This window comes from Peromyscus leucopus, chromosome 8b (assembly GCF_004664715.2).
Source record: "Peromyscus leucopus breed LL Stock chromosome 8b, UCI_PerLeu_2.1, whole genome shotgun sequence".
Classification (NCBI taxonomy): Eukaryota; Metazoa; Chordata; class Mammalia; order Rodentia; family Cricetidae; genus Peromyscus; species Peromyscus leucopus.
In genome coordinates, this window is record NC_051086.1 from 20,575,606 (window position 1) to 20,585,290 (window position 9,685).

A 9,685-nucleotide genomic window follows, 5' to 3' on the forward strand; every position below is an offset into this window, starting at 1 on the left:
ACGATGTGAATCATGTGAGCCTGTTCTTCTGGGCCAAGAAAGCCCATATTCAAAGGTTCCACCCAGGGCTCTGTAAGTTCCCAGTGGTGGAGGACTGTGTGCCTTGGAGAGGGAAAGCTGTCCTCCAAAACAGCCTCTTCTTCCCGATCCATCCCCACACATAATCATCAATCTCATTCCTGGTCTTTGCACAAATAAGGCAGCAAACACAGAGAAAACTGAAGGCAGAGACCAGAAGAATGTGTTTCCTGGTAGAATCCTGAGTGAGCACCAGCCTTCTGATGGCGAAGATGAGCTTGCCCTCTGATGGGCATGGGGCTGTTTCCGCTCAGTGGCCACAATGGTTGGTCCCTAAGCCTCATCCAAGTTCTTCACTAGAAAGATGGAATGAACAAAAAAGCAAAGGATCACTCATGTTGCCCCTCACAGTGACTGAGACCGCGTCTTCTGGAGGGATGTCTAGAGACACCCTGAAAAGCACTGGGTACAAATCCAAACCTTCCATTCACAGAGCCCCGCCATGCCTAGCTTTTCTTCTAGGTAAAATAGCACCAGTGTTTGCTCAACTTTTCGGAGAATCTGCTGTGAAGGAGATGCTGGGCTGTTTACTCACAGGTCTAATCTTCACAGAATCCCCAAGGCAGCTGCTTTTATAAATGACCATTTATAGAGGATGTTCTATGCATTCCAATTCTAACTTCTAGATTTCAACTTTTGCTTTTTAATTGCTAAGCCATAAGAATAGAAAGAAGTAAGCCCACTAGTACTTTATGACCTTCACTTCTGTTCAGACATCCCAGGACCTCCTCTCAGAGAGGAAATGGACAGCCTTTTCTAGTCTCTGAGGCCAGTGACAGATGTCATGAGAACACCTGTGATGGGCTGGCTCAGCATCCTCAGACCTGGGACCCCACATGACTCACACTAACAGCCTCTGTATTTGGAAGGGGATCAGGACCCCTAATGCTGCAAATGGCTGGCCAAACACTGAGACGATATTGCATGAGAAATATCTAAAAACTGTTAATTAATAGATGAATTTTAGAAATCTAAAGCCCACATGAGTATCAGCCTTGTGGCTTTTTGTCAATAAAACTACTTGGCAGCACGTGGCACCATTCTGTCCCTTTTGAGTTCTGCTGAGGACAGGGAACATACAGACATTCACTGCCTCACACACAGTGATCCCTTCCTTTTTTTTTTTTTTTTTTTTTTTTTTTGGTTACACACAGAGTTTCTCTGTGTAGCCCTGGCTGTCCTGGCACTCATTCTGTAGCCCAGGCTGGCCTCAAACTCAGAGATCTGCCTGACTCTACCTCCCTACTGCTGGGATTAAACATGTGCACCACCACCACCTGGCAGTAATGCCTTCTTGACACACAAACTCACTATCACTGAGCCATCCTACAGCTGCCCTTTGTTTTTTCTTTACATTTCATACAAATCATTTCTTACAAATTTTTCTTAATCTGCAAACGAACAAGTCAATGAAGAAGACTGAAGTTATAGCTGTGTTCTCACCTCCTTGTTCCCATTTTCATATTATTTAGATAACATTACATGTTACTTATAGACACCACCTAAATAAGTAAGGATTAATTCAAGAGTACCAGCCTGTTTTCTACAGCTTTCTTCTTATTTCTCATGTTAACCTTACTTAAGAAGACTTTAATAACTCTTCTATGAGCCAGGCAGTGGTGACCCATACCTTTAATCCCAACACTCAGGAAGTAGAGGGAGGCAGATCTCTGTGAGTGTGAGGCTAGCCTGATCTACAAAGTGAGTTCCAGGACAGCCAAGGCTATGCAAAAAGAAATAGTCTTGAAAAACCCAAACAAACAAACAAAAACAAACAGCTCATCTATGAAAGTTTATTATTCCGTTTAAATAAAGATCTAACTCCAAGAATCCAAATAACTCTATTGGACGTTAAGTTGCCCTAATGTCCCACATACAATCCCATATAATCCCATTTGTAATCCCATAACTCCAAGGAGCACTATCCTGATTGCTTCTCTCCAGAATGAGTCTGCAGAAGACTGTACTTACCAGTTAGGTAGGAGAGCCCCAGCTTCTTCTTACAGTCTCCCCTTCAAATCTTGGCTGTTGATGGACTTCCAAAGCTGCTGATGGATAAAGACAAGTCTCTCCCAGAATTCCATCCTTATCTCCCTGGCCACACATTCACCTGTTCTGTGTGAAAATTGAGTCTCTCCAGTTCCCCAATCCACCTACTAGATAGCATCTACTCACTGATACAAACAGACTAGAGGAGAACATCAGTGGGTGGGAGCATTGCTAATGTGCCCCTGGGCTGTGTCTGAAGCTGCAGCAAAGATCTTCACTTGAGGTGTGACTCTAGGCCTGGGGACCATGCTGCTTTGGAGATGGCTAGAGAGTGAAGGGACTTTAACACCTGGACCAACCCTCTCAATTTACAGGTGAATAAACTGCTCCAGAAAGAAGAATCAACTGTAGAAACCAGGAGTCCCTGGAGCAAGAGCAGAAGGGACACCTGCTCTTATTGTACCTACTGGTCTACCCTTCAACTAACATCTTTCTAATATGTGTTTACTAGCACTCCATATTAGAATAGGGGAGTTGAAAGAAATAAATCTACCTCACAATCTCTGCTTCCAAAAGCTTAGGGAATACAAGATATGGTGGTAGATACCTTGATCCCAGCACTGGTGAGGCAGAGGCAGGTGGATCTGTATTTTATGTCAGAAGGGTTACAGAGAGAGTTCCAGGTCAGCCAAGGCTACACAATGAGAAGAGATCTTAAACCATCTGAAGCCAAGCTTCTCCATACCCTGATGAACATTTCAGTTGTTACTAAATTGTCCATAGAGGCTCCCAGAGTGTGGGTGTTGAGTAAGCAGTGTGAGCACTTTCCCATCTGTCCGCTAGAGGGTGCTGTGTTCAAACAAGAGTTTCCAGAGGGTGTCCTCATCACTCCCTTCCCCCCACATCTCCCCTCCCCAAACCAAATTATAAAATAACTAGCCAACCTTGTATGGTCTTCCTAAAGATACTGAGGACAGAGTTTTGAGGTAAGAATTCTACTGGATCATTGCCATCTCTCCATCTCTTTGGATGTGTCTTTTTTTTTTGGAGACAGGATTTCTCTATGTAGTCCTGGCTGTCCTGGAACTCAGTCTGTAGACCAGGCTGGCCTCAAACTCAGAGATCTGCCTGCCTCTGCCTCCTGAGTGCTGGGATCAAAGGTGTGTGCCACCACCGCCTGGATCATTGAATGTTAAGATGCTGCCTCCACACCCATCTGTGTAAAGAGAGGGGTCCAGAAGATTTATCACATAAGGCTTTATTGAATGGAGTCAAGACAGGATAATCATTTCAGTTCTGACTTGGATGTTGTTATTGTTTGTTTGTGTTTCTTGATTCATTTTGAGACAGGGTCTCACTATGTAATGCAGGCTGGTCTTAAACTCTTTTGTGGCTGAATAACCATTAAACTTCCAATCTTCTTTCCATTGGTGCTGGGATCACAGGTGTGTGCCATGCCCCATGGGTTCTACTGTGCTGAGGATCCAACCCAGGGCTTCTTGCACACCTGGCAAATGGAGCTAATCCCCAGCCACAATGATCATCTTAAAAAGAACTGTCCATGCATACTGAACCGTCCATGCCAGGGCACCTGTACAAAATGTATGGTGTATTCTGCACATCCCTGCTCTGGGAATGAGTTGTCACACCATGTTTACTCTGCTTCTTAACAATGTGTACTTATTAAAAATAACAACTTTTAGCTGGGCAGTGGTGGCACACGCCTGTATTCCCAGCACTCGGAAGGCAGAGCCAGGGGGATCTGTATGAGTTCAAGACCAGCCTGGTCTACAGAGCTAGTCCAGGACAGGCTCCAAAGCTACAGAGAAACCCTGTCTTGAAAACCAAAATAATAATAATAATAATAAATAATAATTTTGGGGAACTGTGTGACTTCAAATATATTCAAGAAATGTAAGTGAAAAATAACACATAACTTGTTTCTTGGAATTCATTTTTGCAAAGCATCATAACTCAATAGCATCATATTTAATGCATATGCCTATAGAATGGAAATGTGTGTGAGGGGCAAAAAACCACAGACTCTTCAAAGTACCTTGTAGAGAACAGGTGAAATAAAATGACTTTTAGTTTAAAGCTCTCTAATTTTTAAATAATTTTGTTTTTAAAGTTTTTTAATTTTATATTAATATCAGTGGAAGGCGATATATTACATCACCATGTGCATGGATAAGCCACAGACCAAAGAGGCCATGGATCCTCTGGAACTGGAGACATGGATGAGTTGTCCTGTGGGTGCTGAGAACTTAACCTAGGACCTCTACAAGGGTAGGAAGTACTCCCAACCACGAAGCCATCTCTCTGGCCTTGATGTTCTATACTTATGTATCATCTGAGTATTTAAGAATGCTCACCAGTCATCTTAACATACTAATATATGTTAAATGGGGCTTTTGTTTTTTTTTTTTAATTTTCATTTCTCTGTGGATATGCAAGTGTGTGTTTGTGCTGGGGCATACACACACATGAAGGCCAGAAGAGGGTATCTGATGTCCTCTTCTATTTCCCTGCCTATTCCTCTGAGTCAGGATGACCCTGATCTGGACCTCAGGTTTTCTCAGTACACTGGAAGCCAAAAGACCACCATTCCCTTTTGCTCCCTCTCCCCATTTCGGAGCTGGGAATCAGGTGTTCTTGGGGTGGTGTCTTCTTATGTGAGGGCTGGGATGCTCAGTCTGGCCTTCATGATTAGGCAGCCAGTACGTCTAACTGCTGAGCCATCTCTCAAGCCCTGTCACCCATTTCTTTTTAATATGGTAGTAGAAAATTAAAACTGCTATGCAGTCCTTACTGTATTAGTAATGGACAGTGCTGGTCTAGAAGTGCAGAGCAATTATTTGGTCCTCTCCTGGGGATTGTGGGAATGCCCAATGATAAAGGAGAATGAGGAATTTCCAGTGTTTAACTTAGACTCTGCTTGTCTTTGTGTGCTTGGCTGGTTGTTTTGTTTGTTTTGAGATGAGCTTTTATGTAATCCAGGAATCTCAAGTCTCTGTAGTTGAGGCTGGCCTTAGACATTTATGTATGTGTGTATGTATGTATGTATGTATGTATGTATGTATGTATGTATGTATGTATACTACTGACCTGTATTCCCACTTCTTTTATTTCTTTGTTGGTTTGGTTTTTCTGAGACAAAGTCTTGCTGTGGAGACCAGGCTGACATCATATTAGCAATCTCCCTGCCCAATACTGGATTTTCACTTGAATGCTGGAATTTCACTCATGTGCAGCCACACCCAACTAAACTGTTCAAACTTGAGGAACCAATCCCAGGACTCCCAGTAAGGAATGTGACTCAATTAATAGTATCAGGCCAGTTTCTTTGTTTTGATCAAGTATGTACCCTGCACACAATAGAAAGAATTGAATGACTACAAGGACTTTGCTACAGATCTAAATGATTTCAGAATAAAAAGTTCAACAACACCAACAAGGAAATAAACAATCCAAGGAGATCTGTATCTTCCCAGGCCACTGTAAAGCAATTAGCTTCATCAGGCTGCCCTGCCCAGAGGGTCCTTGTGACACCTTGACTGGAAAGAAGCAGCTAGAAGGGTGTGAAATGTCAGATTTGAGTCTTTACCTGAATTTCCAGGATGGTGAGGCTGCTGCATGTGTATCGGAACTTTTAGCCTGAGGAGGATGGTAAATGTCATTGTTGGAAGGAACAGTGAAAACTGCAGAGAACTTCACTGAGGCCTGGAGCAGACAGGTCTTGATGCCCCTCACCCTCAGCACTGAGTCTTCCCTCCACCACAGCTCAGTCAACAGCAGGTCAGGGGAGTTTGGCTAAAGTCTATGGTGAACTTTACCATAACCAAATTACCCAGCCCAGCAGGGGGTGATGATGTAGAAGTCTACTGTAGAACAAACACATAGGAAACAGTCTTCCTAGATCTGCCCAGTCACTTTCACTTTTTACTGAAGAGTTTTATGTCAAGTTCAGCTCACAGCTGAGCAGTAATGACATCAGTATGTCATAGATGGCAGGAGAGAGACACAGGGATGGTCATAGCAATGATGCTTGTAACAGCACATGTTGGCAGCATGCTAAATGTCTACCTTTGGGAAACTAGGTAAATAAGTGTGATATATTCATGATATAAGCCATGAGCCTGATTAATCACCCAGGTATAGAATGCCAGAAGTCACAGTGCTACTGAGAAAGGTGTAGATTCATATACACAGTAGGCTTTTGTGTGCACACGATGTCAGGGAACAGCAATGTGTGGAAACATTTTAATGTTTGGACTCAGAGTGAGCAGCATGGAATGGGAAGAGTTTGGAAAGGGAGTCATGACGTCACACATATTCAGTACGGCTTGACTGCTCTCCTACATAGATGTGTACATATGGATTTAGTGAAATGAATTAATGCTGAACATTAAAACAACCCCAGTAGTTTGAAATGTACAAGCTTCTTATTTGTCGAGGTTTTTGTTCACTGTATTGCAGTGATTCAGCCACCCTTTCCTTGGCTAATGAACAGACAACTGGCTCAGATCCCAGACAGATGGGCCATTTTTGAGGGCAACAATGCCCATTTTTCTGACTGTCAACTTCCACTAGCCCTGTCCCTTCATGTTCACAGAACTGATCCACAATTCTCCCCAAGGCAGTGTTTCTGAACATGAAGAAGCAGGACCCCAGGATATGGGAACTGACAGCAAGGCCATAGACTTACCTTCCGACCATCTGAGCTGGAAGCCCTGCAATCCTCCATAGCTCAGGCTAGCCTCTAATTCACTGTGCAACCCAGGCTGGTCTGGAACTCAAGGTGGTCCCTTCTGCATCAGCCTCCTGAGTGCTGGGCGTCCAGGTGGGAACCATCCCTGACTTGTTGAATTTTGGAGGAAGTGTCTCATTGCTCAGAATGACCTGTAACTTGCTTATATAGCTCCTCTGCCTCCAGCTTTTCAATTGCCCTGCCTCCAACTCTCTCCTGAGCTCCAGGATACACAGACACTTGGGGAAGTACCGTTTTAACTGGAGAGCTAAAGCTGAGCCTACACAGAGCTGGCCTTTGATTTTCCCTGCCAAGTACTAATGTTTTCACATCTTTTCTTCAACTGTGACCTGTTGTTGCTACTACTACTTACTAGTACGTACCGGCCTGAACCTTTTCAGATGGAGAACGATTATTTCACAGGGGCCAAGACAGAGATGCAGGATGGGCATAGTGATGCTATTTGTAACAGCATATGTTTGGAAGCAACCTAAATGTCAACAGTGGGAGACAGGGTAAGTAAATGATGTATCCATGATACAAACAGGGAGCCTAATTGAACAACCTGATAAAGATGCTGGCAGTCACAATGCTACAGAGAAAATCAAGCTGCACAATTAGGTGTGCGAGCATTTCCAGGGAAGAGCAGTGTGTGCACAATTTTGTAATGTTTGGGCTCTAAGAGGAGGAGCTGGGGAAGGGAAGAGTTGGGAGAGGGAGTCCAGCTTTCAAGTACCTTTCATGTAGTTAGTATACATTATCATATAGATGTGTTATTAAAGAAGAATTTATTTTAAACTTCAATACAACATATGAGGAGTTTCAAATATGCAAGCTACTGCTTTTTCCCCCCCCAAGGGGTTTATTTACTGGAGGGGGAAAGGGAGGGAGAGAGAAAGAGGAGAGAATGAGCATGAGGTTATCTTTCCTTTGCTAATGAACAGACTAGTTCAAATAGGAGGGCCAGTTTCATGGGCAACAATTCCCTTTTTTCTAAGTGTTGACTCCATTAGCCCAGGCTTTCTTCTTCAAAGAACTGTTCGCAATTCTTTTTGAGGCCCATAATTCTAAAAGTGGGGTATGGGGAGTCAAGGACACACAACACGTGGGAAATGAGAGAAACGCAAGTTCCCATGTTCCACCTCAAACAAATGGAGGCAGACATTTTAGGGAATGAGCACAGGTTTCCCAGGCTGGCCTCGAACTCACTGCAGTTCTGCCACAGACCCCTCAGTACAGGGATTACAGGCATAAGTCATCACTTTCTGACCTGTCAATTCTCTTTTTTTATTTTTTATTTTTTTTTATTTCATCACTCAAGCTAGCCTGGAACTTGCTCTATAGTCCAGTCTGGTCCCTAGTTCATATCTTCCTGTCTCCACCTGCCAAGCTCCAGGATTAGAGGCATGTGCAATCATAGTAAGTGTTTGACCAGGACTCTCTTCTGCTGCTTCTGCTGCCTCTGAAGTCAGAGGATCATTGGCACAGTCAATCCTCTTACCAACAGGTCAGCCATAGTTTCCTCTTTTATTCTGTGAGCCATTGCCAACAGAAATAGACCCTCTCCCTCACCATCTTGCTCTACTTTCCTCTCTGTGTAGGATCTTTGGAAGATGCATTTGTAGCAGAGTTTGTCGGTAAGAATGCATATCTGCCCTGCAGCTACACTGTACCTACCCCTTGGACACCTGTGCCTATGTGCTGGGGCAGAGGACCCTGTCCATTGTCATGGTGTGCCAATTGGGGTCTCAGCACTGATGAAAGAAATGTGACATATCAGAAACCCAGCAGATAGCAGCTAAAGGGGAATTTCCTCAAAGGAGATGTGTCCCTGACCATAGAGAATGTGACTCTAGGTGACCATGGGACCTACTGCTGCAGGGTACAATTCCCTGGTCTAGGGAATGATCAAAAATTAGACCTGGAATTAGTCATCACACCAGGTGAGTATACCTTTCCATGTCCTCTTTGTCTGTACGAATGACCCATGGGTTGTGATATCATAATAAACATATGGATTATTATCACCTCTGGCTTTTCTAGCTACAGTCCTGGGGTGGGATGGGAAGAACTGGGATAAGAGGCCTCACCTGTGAAGGCCAGTGATGTACCTTCCATGTGTTTTTAAACCTAAGGATGCAGTCTAGAGAAGGGGAGGGAAGGCCTAGACCAGAGGTTCAAGACCCTGTCTGATCCTTAGGTCACATGGAGAGTGTCATAAGGACAAGTGCTCAGGCTCAGCCCTCCAAACAGGAGCATCATCATCTCCACAGTTACAGTCTGAATTCTCATTTTACACAGCTCCTCCCCAGGTGTAGGCAGCACTGGGAACCCCTGGGTTGAACAAGTTTGTGGTGGGTGTATATGCGCACATGTTCTCTTGTTTTAAGATTATAGTACATGGACTAGTAATGTATTGAAGGAGTATATTGCTGACCTTGCACACAACAGACTGGGATTAAAGGTGTGTTCCACATTCCCTAGCCAACCAAGCCTTTTGATCATATTGGGATGAGGAAAAAGCTACGGTGTTAAGATTCTGCATTAGTCACAAACTAACCTGGTGACCTGGGTCAAGGTCTTTCCCTTCTCTGGGTCTCTGTTTCCTCTTCCATCCAAGAGGTGATCACACAAAGTTCTGGGTTTCCTGTTTCAGGAAAATGCCCCCTGCCTCAAAATCAATTTTGGATATCCTCAAATTTTACCAAATAAGATGTGGCCATTGTTTCATTTAAAATGCTAGTCAATTATCCACATCTTATTGTTGTGGAAAACTTCCTAGAGTAATTACTTGAGCTCAATGAAGGTGGAAGACAGGACATCGGCATTGATGACCCAAAGCCAGGATGGCCCCCACAAGGCTTCAAT